At 45.0% G+C, this 13,732-nt stretch overlaps 1 non-coding gene across 1 annotated transcript; it reads right to left on the reverse strand.

Annotated features, from left to right (window-relative positions):
* Positions 1 to 241: 241 nt before the first annotated feature.
* Positions 242 to 347, reverse strand: LOC143625570 (small nucleolar RNA R71). The gene has a single exon (XR_013152294.1). It is a non-coding gene; the product is annotated as a small nucleolar RNA R71 (small nucleolar RNA).
* Positions 348 to 13,732: the final 13,385 nt, after the last annotated feature.

Below are 13,732 nucleotides of genomic sequence, written 5' to 3' on the forward strand. Positions count from 1 at the left end.
TTCTTTCCATGGCCTTTCGAACGAGGACCCTCATTCTCATGTTGCGCATTTCCTTCGATTATGTGCGACTTTCAAAAATCAAGGGTGTACGGACGATGCTGTGAGACTCCGACTTTTATGTTCTCACTTCGCAGGGCTGCCTTGGAGTGGTTAGAGGCACTCCCTTCCAGTCCCATCACCACTTGGAACCAACTGGTTGAACAGTTTCTTCTTCAGTACTTTCTGCCTGAAAAAACTGCTAGATATCGGTCAAAAATCACTGGTTTCCATGTGGACGATGATGAGTCACTGCATGCTGTATGGGAGAGGTTTAAGGGCTTGTTGAGAAAATGCCCTCATCACGGTTTGAGTCGCGTTCTTCAGTGTCGTATGTTCTTCGATGCTTTATCCGGAACGCAGAAGCAAGCCGTTGATCAGGTTGCGGGAGGAGATTTTGGTAGGTGTACCCCAAATGAGGCGTTGGATATCTTGGAGAGAGCTGCTAAGAAGAGTTTTGCATATAATCCGCCTCTTAGTATTCCTTCCACTAAGGGCGTTCTTCATGTCGATTCCAATACCCTTGTTTCCGCTTAGTTAGATGCCTTGACCAAAAGATTTGACCAGAAACAATCCGATCTGGCTAAGTCTAGCTCTCGTTGTGGGGTGTGTGATGAGAAACACCAGACCAGTCAGTGCCAGCAGGCCATGGTGGTGGAGGATGTAGACTTTATAGGCTGCCAAAACAATGCCTACAGCACCTCCTATAAACCGGGATGGAGAAATCACCCCAATTTCAGCTGGAAAGATAATGGTGGCACTCAAAGTCAGAATCAAAATAAAAAGCCACCGGGATTTGACAGAAATCCAAATTACCAGAGTCAACCCCATAACCAATCTTACCAGTAAAAGCCTCAGTTTCAGGGTTCCAGCAGTGGTGGTCAGTCTAGTGGAGGTCTAGTGTTGAAAATCTCTTGACTCAGCTTTTGGTTAAAACCGAGACCTCAAACAGACTGGCTGAATAAAGGAACCTGAAGATTGATGAGACTCTCCAGAGACACGATCTCGAGTTGAGGAATCAGAAAGCGTCCATTCAGAAAATCAAGAATCAGGTTGGATAGATTGCTCAGATCCTCTCTGCGAGACCACAGGGTTGCCTTCTGAGTAACACTGAGATTAATCTGAATGCCGAGGCTAAGGCGATTACCCTGAGGAGTGGTAGATCCACCATTCCTGTTGATGCATCGGTTTCCACACCAAAACTGATTGCCAATGAGATCGAGACTGAGACTCCTGGTGAGGTGCACCCGAGGGTAACCCTAGAAAGTACCGCACAAACCAGTGAGCTAGTTAGGACTTATGTTCCTCCTATTCCATACCCAGGCCGTTTGAAGAAGCAGAAGATGGAAGAGCAGTACGGTAAATTCTTAGAGCTTTTTAAGCAGCTTCACATTAATCTTCCATTTCTTGATGCATTGAAAGAAATGCCTAAGTATGCTAAGTTTCTGAAAGAGGTCCTCTCGAATATGAAGAAACTTAGAGGAACTTTCTTGCGTGACTTTGAATGAGGAGTGTTTTTCGGTCCTTTAGAATAAATTGCCCAAAAAGATTACCGATCCAGGCAGTTTTACCATTCCATGTTTGATCGGTAGTTTTTCGGTTAGTAACTCTTTAGCCGACCTCGGTGCTAGTATAAACTTGATGCCTTATTATATTTTTGCAAAGCTAGACCTAGGTGAGCCTAAGCCTACTTACATGAGCATCTAGCTTGCCGACCGCTCGGTGAAATACCAGAGAGGTATAGTTGAGAATATGATTGTGAAAATCGACAAATTTGTGTTTCCTGTTGAATTTGTGATCTTGGACATGGATGAGGATAAAAACATACCACTCATCTTAGGTCATCCCTTCCTAGCCACTGCTAGAGCTCTCATTGATGTCTGCACCGGCAGACTCATTCTTCGAGTCGGAGACGAGGATGTGACCTTTGATATTGGGAGATCCATGCGCCACCCACATGATCATGATGACGTGCTCTACATTGATACCATCGATTCTTACGTTTGTGAGCACATACAGGACAAATGTGAGGAGTACTCTTTGGATACTCAGTTGTGTGTTAGAGAGGTTTCTGACTTCGTCAGTGGGCCTCTGTTTGAGGAGTTAGTCTGTGGTGTGGATCACGAGCCTCCTGAGTGTTTAGAGAGGATTGAGGATGTTGATCGCGTTGCCGAGCCTAAGGCAAAACCATCTGTTGTGGACCCACTATCTATCGAGCTTAATGAACTCCCGTCCCATTTGGAGTATGCCTTTTTGGAGGATGGGTCCCGCTTGCCTGTTATCATTTCTGCCAGTTTGTCGAGGGAGGAGAAGGTGAAGTTGCTCACGGTTCTGAAGTGGCATAAGCACGCGATCGCTTGGAAGATCATGGATATATAAGGGATCAGTCCATCCTTTTGTACCCATAAGATCTTGATGGAGGAGGAGTTTAAACCTATGGTGCAGCACCAACGGCGTCTCAACCCTCATATGCAAGACGTTGTGAAGAAGGAAGTCATCAAGCTTCTCGATGCTGGATTGATTTATCCGAATTTTGATTCCCCATGGGTGAGCCCGGTGCAGGTCGTCCCGAAAAAGGGCGATATGACGGTTGTTGTGAAATAGAAGAATGAGTTGATTCCTACGCGTACCGTCATGGGATTCAGAGTTTGCATTGACTACCTCAAACTCAACGATGCCACGAGGAAAGATCATTTCCCACTCCCCTTTATCGACCAGATGTTGGAGCGACTGTCGAGAAAGATGTTCTATTGCTTTCTTGACAGTTTCTCGGGATACTTTCAGATCTTCATCTCTCTTGAGGATCAGGAGAAGACGACATTCACATGTCCCTATGGCACATTCGCCTACCGGCTGATGCCCTTTGTACTGTGTAATGCCCCAGCCACGTTTCAGAGATGTATGGTGGCGATTTTTCATGATATGATTGAGGACTCCATGAAGGTTTTCATGGATGATTTTTCTGTGTTCGGGAGTTCTTTTAATCATTGTTTTAGAAATTTGGAGAGAATGTTGGCCCGATGTGAGGAGGCCAACCTTGTCCTTAATTGGGAAAAATGCTACTTCATGGTGAAGGAGGGCATTGTGTTAGGGCATAAGATTTCACAGGCGGGGCTTGAGGTTGATCGAGCCAAAATTGATACCAGTTCGAAGCTTCCGCCACCAAACTCAGTGAAGTCTATTAAGAGTTTTCTCGGTCACGCGGGATTCTATCGGCGATTCATAAAGGACTTTTCCCAAATCGCTCTCCCGATGACGAAACTCCTCGAGAAAGATGCCCCATTTGTTTTCTCCCCCGAATGCCTTCAAGCGTTCGAGTTGTTGAAGGAGAAATTGGTGAATGCCCCTATCATGGTTGCCCACGACTAGTCCTTGCCCTTCGAGTAGATGTGTGATGCGAGTGACTTTGCAATCGGGGCGGTCTTAGGTCAAAGGCGGGATAAGCATTTTCATCCGATTTATTATGCGAGTAGGACACTGAATGATGCGCAGGAGCACTACACGACCACTGAAAAAAAGCTCCTCGCTGTTGTCTTCGCATTCGATAAATTTCGGTCTTTTCTTGTCCTTTCTAAGACCATCGTGTTTACGGATCATGCAGCCCTTCCCTATCTTTTCAGTAAACAAGATGCGAAGCCTAGACTTATTCGTTGGATTTTGTTGCTCTAGGAGTTTGACATTGAGATCCGTGATAAGAAGGGTGCTGAGAATGTCGCGGCCGATCATCTTTCCCGTCTTGAGTGCTCTGCTTCATCGGAACAAGTGGGGGTCCACATAATGACAATTTTCCCCACGAGTTCCTCATGCATATCGAGACGCGGGTTGAGGATCATCCTTGGTTCGCTGACATTGCGAATTTTCTTGCTTGTGGGATCGTGCTTAAGGGTCTTACTCACTAGAAAAAGAAGAAATTCTTTTATGATGTTAAGCATTACTTTTGGGAGGATCCTTACTTGTTTCGTATTGGTGCAGATCAGCTTGTGCGTAGGTGTGTGTATGGCGAGGAGGCTCGAAAGATCTTGAAACACTGCCACGAGGGCCCGACCGGAGGACACCATGGAGCCACATCCACGGCGAAGAAGGTCTTTGACGCCGGTTTCTTCTGGCCAATCATCTTCCGTGATGCTCATGACATGGTGCAGTCTTGTGGTGCTTTTCAGAGAGCAAGCAACATCTCATCACGAGACTAGATGCCCCAGCAACCGATTCAGGTCTGTGAGGTTTTCAATGTGTGGGGCATCGACTTCATGGGACTTTTCCCGACTTCTTTCAGCTACTATTACATCCTAGTAGCCATTGATTATGTTTCAAAATGGGCCAAGGCGCAAGCCTTGCCCACAAATGATGCTAGGTCAGTGGTGAAATTCTTGAAGAAGTTGTTCTCCTGCTTTGTTGCCCCCAAAGCACTGATTAGTGAACGAGGGACACATTTATGTAATGCCCAGCTGGAAAAGGCATTGTCCCGGTATGGTGTCCATCATCGCTTCTCTACACTATATCACCCGCAGACGAGTGGGCAGGTTGAGGTCACGAATCGGGGCATCAAGAGGATTTTGGAGAAAACAGTTAGTCAGAACCGTAAGGATTGGTTCGAGAAATTGGATGACGCACTGTGGGCTTTCCGTACCGCCTACAAAACACCGATTGGGATGACACTGTTTAAATTGGTATATGGGAAAGCGTGTCATCTCCTTGTTGAACTCAAGCATAAGGCATATTGGGCATTGAAAAGTGCGAATCTTGATCTTGCATGCGCGGGTAAAAACAGGTTTGGTCAGTTGCATGACCTTGAGGAGTTAAGAAGCCAAGCTTATGAGAATTCGCTGATTTACAAGGAGAGGATAAAAAAGCTTCATGAAGCCCGGTTGAAGGACCACAAAAAATTCCAAGTGGGCGATTGTGATTTGATTTATAATTCTCGCCTTCGTTTATTCCCCGGGAAATTCAAATCCTGATGGTTCGGCCCCTTTAGTGTGAGACAGGTTTTTAACTACGGTACCGTTGAGATTGGCCATGAGGATGGACGCATCTTCAAGGTGAACGGTCACCGTTTAAAACACTATTTGGGCGAGCCGGTTGTGACAGATCTGGAGGTTGTTGACCTCCACCCCATGATCTAGTGTGGGGAGTGTGAATCTAGCTATTGACTCCGTCAAAATTTAGCATGTTAGGAACTTTGTAGATTTTTGCGTGTTTGTTTTATTCTGGGCTGTTTTCGAAGAGTTATGCTTATCCTTGTTCCTTTCCGGTTTCGTTCTATGAGTGAGAGATTTTGGTTTAGGGCTCATAATGGTCGACATCAGGAACCATTTTGGTGTTTGGGATTGAGTGGGGTACTTCCAAGTTGGCAGAATGGAAAATGGTGGTCAAAACGACCTTGCACGGTCCTCTGCATGGCCCGCACGGCCGTGCAAACCACCTCGGGAACCGTACAGTGGGTTTTTAATCAAATTTTGTACCTACCTACCACCATTCTCATCCATTCACTCCCCCAAACCGGCGATTCCAACCCCTTAGCCCCCGAATCTCGTGTTTCCTTCCGGATTTTAACACCAAAGGTATGCTTAATCTTCCTTTTCCTTGTTCTTGTAGATTTTAGGGTTTGTTCTTGAATGATTTGGGGCTTTTTCCATCCTATCACTTTTGGTTCGGATTTGCCCTAATTTCTTGTTGTAGTGGTTAGTTTTAGGGTTATATTTGACTATTTTGGGCTTGTTTTGGTTGATTGGGTTGTTTTCCGGCCACTAACCACTGTCGGCACGACTGCTGTAACAATTGCACGACCGCCAGCACGGGCCTGCACGGCCGTGCACGGTCGTTTCTCCGGCCAGATACTTCCCGACCAACCAAATTGCTTTCTGAAGTCCCCTGCATGGTCCTGTCGGTCCGCACTGCCTTTCACTGTTTCCGGCATGACCATGCCAAATAGTCAATCGACCCGTTTTTCATTTCCTTTTGTTTATTTTTGTGCTAATTGTTCTCTTATTTGTCAAATGTCAACAGGACGGCAGCATCCGTTTTTCCAGTTCGCAGGCAGCAGCGGCAAGAGCCGCGATGCCCACCGCCGGCTCGGTGAGTTGTGGGCTAGACGAGACAAGTTCGTTATGGGGCGTGTCCCATGCTATGGGACGCTCGAGCACATTAATCAGCGTGAGCGTTTCGATGCTTTGCTCACTGAGCCATGGCAGTGTCTTTTCGCCATCCGACGATAAGTCTACCTCGAGCTCACCCTTGAGTTTCTAGCTTCCTTTTTTATGTATCTGTTGATTCTGCGACCCCTATGATAGTAGCTGCGGGGTTCGTTTTAGGTTGGGGGTAAGTGGTACCACTGGTCCCTTTCCACCCTCGCCAGCACTTTGGGATTGTACACCGACGAGGAAATAGAAACAGAGCTACTGCAGGATTTTCCGAGCACCGTGGCGAGACATGCGCTTTGGAGACAGGTTACTGGTACGCAGCATGACGGCCGGTCCTCGAAAGCCTAGACCCGCTTCACCGCCTCCTGCACCACTTTAAATTATACTGCATTGGAGCCCGCGGTTATAGCGTGGGTAATGTCGTGACCCGGGACCTTTTTCACTTGTATTATATCATCGATGGTCACGACTGTAACCTAGGGTTTAGTGTGGCGGAGTGTTTCAGTCAGGCGGGTGGTTCGACATCGGGGAGCTCCATCTGCGCGGGTATGCTCATCACTGAGCTGGCCCACCAGTTAGGAGTGATAGATCTAACCGCTGCTAGCCAAATGACACGGATGGGTGAGGGACTCGCCGTGGGTATTGCTTAGCTCTGTTCGATGAGGATTGTGAGGGTGGTCGGGAACGAGACTCGATTGGTTGATAGGTGGGGTCGCATTTGGGACCCAGTGCCCCCGCCCGAGGACAAGCACATGCAGGATCAGGAACAGCCACCACCGCAGCAGCCCAAGGACCCAGAGCCGCTTGATTACGAGCGTTTATGGCAGAGGTTCGATCAATTCAGCCTCAATCAGGAGCAGTTCTGGGCCACGCAGTAGTAGTTCCGGGCTGAGCAGATCGATCAGCGGGGCCTGATTGACTACACCGCTGACTACACCCGCCGAGGCTTCGAGTGGGTTTATGCTTACGGTCAGGCCCATACAGCACATAGCGGTTTTACAGTCCCGGCTGCGCCTTCTTGGTCCTACGACGCTTCTTAGAGTCATCCTAGGAGCGAGCAGCCACCGCCCTTTGATGTGCAGTTTTCCTAGCCCGGCCCGTTCGTTGACCCCCTTCCGAGCCACCCCGTGCAGCCTGGCCAGTTCACGGTTCGCGGCCCCTATACCATGGCAGATCCTTACGGCTCCGAATTGTTCGCGAACCAGGATTCGGTTCCATCTGGTTCAGTGTTTTATGATTTGGGTGATGATTAGCATTTTCTCTCAGTTGTCATTATGTTCGACTTTTGTGACTTTTATTTCTGTTTGGTATTTGTAGACTTTTATTTCGTGACTTCGGTTTCTGCTGGATGCTATTTGTGAATGATGATGTGTAATGGATTGTGTTTTGCATTTTGTGGTCTTGTTATGGTTTTGTGTTGTCTTGCTTTATCTTTGCAGGTGGCCCTACATTTGCACAGTTGGCATTGTCGGGTTTTCGCTGTTTGACCCTCCCGGTTCTTTCGTGTGGCAGCATTGCGGTTTTCAGGGGAGTTTTCTGTTCTCTCTCTGTTGGTACATGTGTCAGTAGTTCATAGTCTAGCATTTGTAATCGAGTCTGTAATGTAATTATGTTTTGATTATGATTATTTATGTAAAACGCGAAGTTGTCAACAAGTTCGCTATGGCGAACTTGTTGAATCAGCGAAGTTATTGACAACTTCGCCTGTGGCGAAGTTGTCGTGTTTATATACTGTTCAGCGAACAGTTTACGTAGTTGGTCATTTTAGGGTTTGTTTCAGTTGTTCAGTGAACGTGTTCGTGTCATAGTCTGTAACTGTGACCTCGGGTCACGTGTTTGTTATCAATATAACGTGGTTGGTTTATTGCTTTCGTGTTCGATCTCTACATACTCTACACTCGTATCTACCCACGCAGGGATTCCGCACCTGCGTTGTTAGCGACGTCCCGTGTACGATCCGTCCAGGAGCCTACAATTGGTATCAGAGCCATCGGCTCGATTGTGAGGTTCGGGATTTCACGCGGGTGTAGAAAACGTCTCGTTTGACCTATTCGCGGGACGTGTTTTTGTTGGGATTGTGTTTTGCTCGTGCTTGACAGTCATTTTCAAGCCATTGCATTGATTGGAATCGGCTGGATCGACGAAAACAGATCTGAACAGTTTCCTTGTTCATCGGGCGAAGTTATCGTTCTTCGGGCGAAGTTACCATTCTTCAGGCGAAGTTGCCGTCACTGGAATTAGGGTTTTCGGCGAAGATATAAGGATTAGCGAAGTTAACCACAACTTTGCTTACCTCATAAGTTCGCCTTAGCGAAGTTATCCGCAACTTTGCTTCCCACCCAAGTTCGCTTAACCCCTAAGTTCGCTCATTCTAAGCGAAGTTATTTTTAACTTCGCCAGGTCAAGCGAATTTGAGGCTCAGCGAAGTTCTCTTTTCAGCGAAGTTAACTTTCAAGCGAAGTTATTCTTAACTTCGCCTACTGAGCTGTTTTAATATTTTTTTATTATTTTCAGGTTTTTCAGGTTTTCGCAAGGATGTCGTCGATTAACATCTCCGATTTGGTCAAGATGGAAGTAGAAGCGGGGTCTGCCACTAAGGCTCCGAGGCTGATGAAAGGAACTGACTTCGTGGCATGGAAGGACAGATTCATCCAATACATCAAATACCAGGATGCCAAAATGTGGGTGTGCATCCAGGATGGATATATCCCTCCAACTATGCAATACGAAGGCCGTGACGTAGTTAAGAAGTACAGCAAAATGGAGGACGAAGAAAAGAAAATGTATGAGGCTGAGAGTAAGGCCCATGCAGCTATAACAATGGCACTTCCTCAAGAGGTTCTCCATACATTCCGAAAGTACACTTCTGCAAGAGAGCTTTGGGATGCTCTTGAAAATAGATTCGAGGGGAATGTGGGTATCCGTGCATCGAAGGTAAAACTTTTGAAGACCCAGTTCTCCGTCTTCAAATTTTTGAAGAACGAATCACTGGATGATATTATCACCAGATACTATCATCTAATGACAGAGCTTAGCAATTATTCGATTGCTTACCGAGAAGAAGAGATCGTTGAAAAGCTTCTCGATGCTCTCCCACCGAAGTGGGAAATGTACACCGTTCTTATGAGGGAAGACAGAGACTTTCCAAATTATGATCTTGAAACGGCAGTAAACAAGCTCAGAACTTATGAGCTTAATATGGTTCGAAAAGAAACACCTACAGATCAGATACAAGACCCTGTTATGTATGGTGCAAAGGTTAACTCAGGCTCAAGTTCGAGGCCTGAATCTGCTGCTTATTACTCTAAAGGGGAGTCAGGTTCTGACTCGTCTCATGAAGGAAACGTTTCTGTAAACTCGAATGGTGATGTATGTTTCGTTGCTGGAGGATCATGTACTTCAAAGCCTCAAGCATCCACAAGTAGTTTTTCTGCTAATGCCTCAAGCAATAATTATTCCAAGATGCCTATGAGTGTAAAATCTGCTGAAGAGCAGTTTGCAGTCTATGCATCATTTATTGCTTCCTACGAAAACTACATCCAGGGGAAGATTGTGGACCCTGCTGTACTAGATGAGGATTACGACCAGATCGATGCTGATGATCTGGAGGAGATGGATTTGCAATGGCAAATGGCAATGATTGTGAGGCGTGTGAAACGGTTTATGAACAAAACTGGGAGAAAGTTTGTTGGTGGTCGGCCCGGATTCGACAAATCCAAGGTAAGGTGCTATAATTGTCAACAGTACGGGCACTTTGCCAAGGAATGCAGAAATGAGAGGGTTGAACGAGGACAAGGTCGGCCTACACAACATTCTGGAGTTAACAGAGAGATTAACGCCATGTTGACCAGAGAAGCAGGTGAGTACAACTGGAACCTGCATTCAAGTGGTTCTGGTGAGCAAGCAAACATGGCTGAGGCTGAAGTTAAAGAATGTGAGAAGGTTGATGGAACTGAGAAAGCTACTGAAGAAGAAACAGCTTTCATGGCAAATGACAAGGACACTCGCTCCGAGGTAAGTAATAAGAATATTTGTACTAATTGTGAAAATTTGTCTGAGCAACTAACAACTATGACTGATCAGTACGTCCGTTTAGATGCTGACTTTAAAACTATTAAAGAAGATCACCATTTTACAAAAGCAAGAGAAACAAGTTATAAAATTAAAATAAAAGCATGTGAAAAAGACATTCAAAGCTTAAAGCTTAAACTTGCTGAGAAAATTGAAATAATTGATCTTAGTTATGAAGTTTTGGAGGAAAAAACTAAAGTGATTGCTGATCGGGATAAACAGATTGCTGACCACCAGGTAAAGGTGGTGGAACTGAACCGCAAACTTGAGCAGTTCAGGAATTCCTCGGCAATCCTTGATCACCTCGTGAGTGATCAAGGTACCTCTGCAAAGAGGGGAGGAATCGGTTATCACGAAGTTCCACCACCCTTTAACCACAACTATACTTATAATCCAAGTGTTCAGAAATCTGTTGATTTCGAGGTTCCTCAGACAACTCCTATCAAGATTACAAGTGTAGAACCAAGTGTTAGCTGTGGCGAAACGAGTTCGCCTGTTTCTAGTGTGAATATTTCTGTTTCAAGTCCTGTCTCATCGGATTCGGATAAGTTGTCCGAATCTGGTCAGACAAAAGAGAAGGTAGGTTTACCCACTGATGAAGATAAAAATAAAGTTTCTAAAAAGAGTTCTCCACTCAATCCGTACGTCCCACCTTATGTGAGACAAACGGCTGGTAACACTGCCTCTACATCCAAACCAACATTTGACAAGAAAATGGAGAGTCGATGTTGCTTTAGATGTAACAAGTTAGGACATCTAGTTGCAGATTGCCCTTTGAAACCGAGATTTAGAGATGTGAAGCAAAATAAAACTGAGTATAAGCGTCATTTTGCTACTGCTAAAAATGAAAACTTTAAAAAATGCCAAAATGTATCGAATTCAAGTTTTCATAAAAACAAACCTCAGTTTTACAACCAAACCACAAGATATAACACTTTCAATTCTCAAAGGTTTGGAAGGTATTACACTCAATCTGCAGGGAGATTCCCTAACAGGACTTACAGAAATTATCCTGATGCTAACTTGAGAAAGCCAGGGTACGGGACGTATCGATCCAAGACCAATTGGTCTTGGGTCCCAAGATTCTAACTCTTTGTTTTATTGTGCAGGAACAGTTGAACAGGGCTGCCAACAATCTTTGGATTGTAGATAGCGGCTGTTCCAGGCACATGACAGGCAACAAACACTTGTTGCAAGACTTAAAACCTGTTCAGGGAGCTAGAGTTAGTTTTGCTGGTGAAAGCGGTGGAAGGATTACCGGTAGAGGAACTGTGTCGAATGGGAGAATGACACTTGAGAATGTAAACTTTGTGGAGGAATTAAAGCACAATCTGCTGAGTGTGTCGCAGATTTGTGATAAAGATTACACTGTCCATTTCACGAAGAATGAAGCGATCGTATTGAAGCCTGGTTTTCAAATACCAGAAGAATGGATAGTAATGAAAGCTCCACGTGAAACGAATACATATGTGATGGACATGAGGTCTACTGAAATGGCCACCGGAGAATCTTGTTTAATGACAAAAGCAAGCGAATCAGAATCAGAATTGTGGCACAGGAGAATGGGACATATTCATCTTCGGAAGATGAACTTCATTGTCAAGAATGGGCTTGTGATGGGCGTTCCCTTAAAAAGTTTTAACTTTGAAGACAAATGCATAGCCTGCAAGAAGGGAAAACAACACAAGAAATCCCATCTCACCAAGAAAATTAACTCAATTGCCGGTACTCTAGAACTACTTCATATGGATCTCTTCGGTCCCGTGAATGTACAAAGTCTAGGCGGTACCTCTTACTGCTTGGTGATAACTGATGACTACTCGCGATACTCGTGGGTATATTTTCTGAAAACGAAAGACGAGACGACTCAGATGGTGAAGAATCTCATTACAAAAGTTGAGAACGTCATGAGTAAATCAGTTAAATTCATCAGAAGCGACAATGGGACAGAGTTCAAGAACTTTGAAATGGAAATCTTCTGTCTTCAGAAGGGAATTGAGCATCAATACAGCGCTCCGTATACTCCACAACAGAATGGAGTGGCTGAAAGGAAGAACCGAACGTTAATTGAAGGAGCCAGAACTATGCTGGCAGACTCGAAGCTTCCTGTGATGTTTTGGGCTGAAGCAGTTGCTACAGCCTGCTATGTTCTGAATAGGGTGTTAACCGTTAAGAGACTTGGAAAAACTTGCTACGAGCTTATGCACGGAAGGAAGCCCAACTTGTGCGGTCTTGAACCATTTGGGTCTCCTTGTTCGATTTTGAAGACTAATTCGAAATTTGGTGAAGTAGCCGATGAGGGAATCCTAGTCGGTTATGTTGTTGGGACACCCAACAGACGGGTCTTCAATACGTCGACTTGCAAGGTGGAGGTGGTTTGTAACACTGACATTACTAGTTACCAACCGCCAAAACCAAGCAAAGGACCTGCTGAGCTTTTCGACTATGTTAAACTTTTTAAGTCGTTTAACGTACCTGATTTGGAAATTTCTGAAGAAGACGAAAGAGCTGTGACGAAGATGATATTTGATGAGGAAGAGAATCTATTGCAACATCAGACGTTTGAGAAATCTCAACCTTCCACATCAAACCCTATCAATACCCCTGCGGCCTCAACTGAAGATGAATTTATTAATCCTTTTCACTCTCAGCCAGAAACAACCATTGATGAGATCTCTTCAAATTTGGAAGATAATTTGCATGTCGGTGCTGTTCCGACCACGAGAATTCACAAAGATCACCCATTGGAGAATATTATAGGTGATGTGTCCTCCGGTGTACAAACCAGAAGTAGCTTGAATGAGCACACCTGTGTTTATACAAGCATAAAAGAAACGGGTATAATGAATGAATGTTTGTACTCCTGCTTTATAAGCCAAATTGAACCAAAGAATTATCAAATGGCTTTAAAGGACAGCTCGTGGGTCGAAGCCATACAAGAAGAGTTGGCTCAGTTCGAAAAAATGGAAGTTTGGACTTTGGTTGAAAAACCAAGGAATGTGCACGCTATAGGCACAAAATGGGTGTTCAAGTGTAAGAGAGATGATAAGGGAATTATCGAAAGAAATAAGGCGAGGCTGGTTGTTAAAGGTTTTAATCAGCAAGAGGGTATTGATTACAATGAGGTGTTTGCTCCTGTTGCCCGGTTAGAAGCGATTCGATTGTTTTTGGCGTTTGCTGCATTTAAAAAGATGAAGGTATTTCAGTTGGATGTGAAGAGCGCTTTTCTAAACGGGAAAGTTGATGAGGTTGTGTATGTTGAGCAACCTCCGGGTTTTCCTGACCCAGACTTTCCTGATCATGTATACAGGTTGAGCAAGGCGTTATATGGGTTACATCAGGCACCTCGTGCCTGGTATTCAACGTTATCGGACTACTTGCTGGAAAATGGTTTTGAAAGGGGATTGATTGACAGTACGTTGTTTGTGAAGAGAGAAGGATGTGACTTTCTACTGGTTCAAGTCTACGTGGATGATATCATTTTTGCT

Source organism: Bidens hawaiensis, unplaced genomic scaffold (genome assembly GCF_021521415.1).
Source record: "Bidens hawaiensis isolate Kalapana, Puna unplaced genomic scaffold, B.hawaiensis_p1.1 tig00004109_1, whole genome shotgun sequence".
In the NCBI taxonomy this organism is placed as follows: Eukaryota; Viridiplantae; Streptophyta; class Magnoliopsida; order Asterales; family Asteraceae; genus Bidens; species Bidens hawaiensis.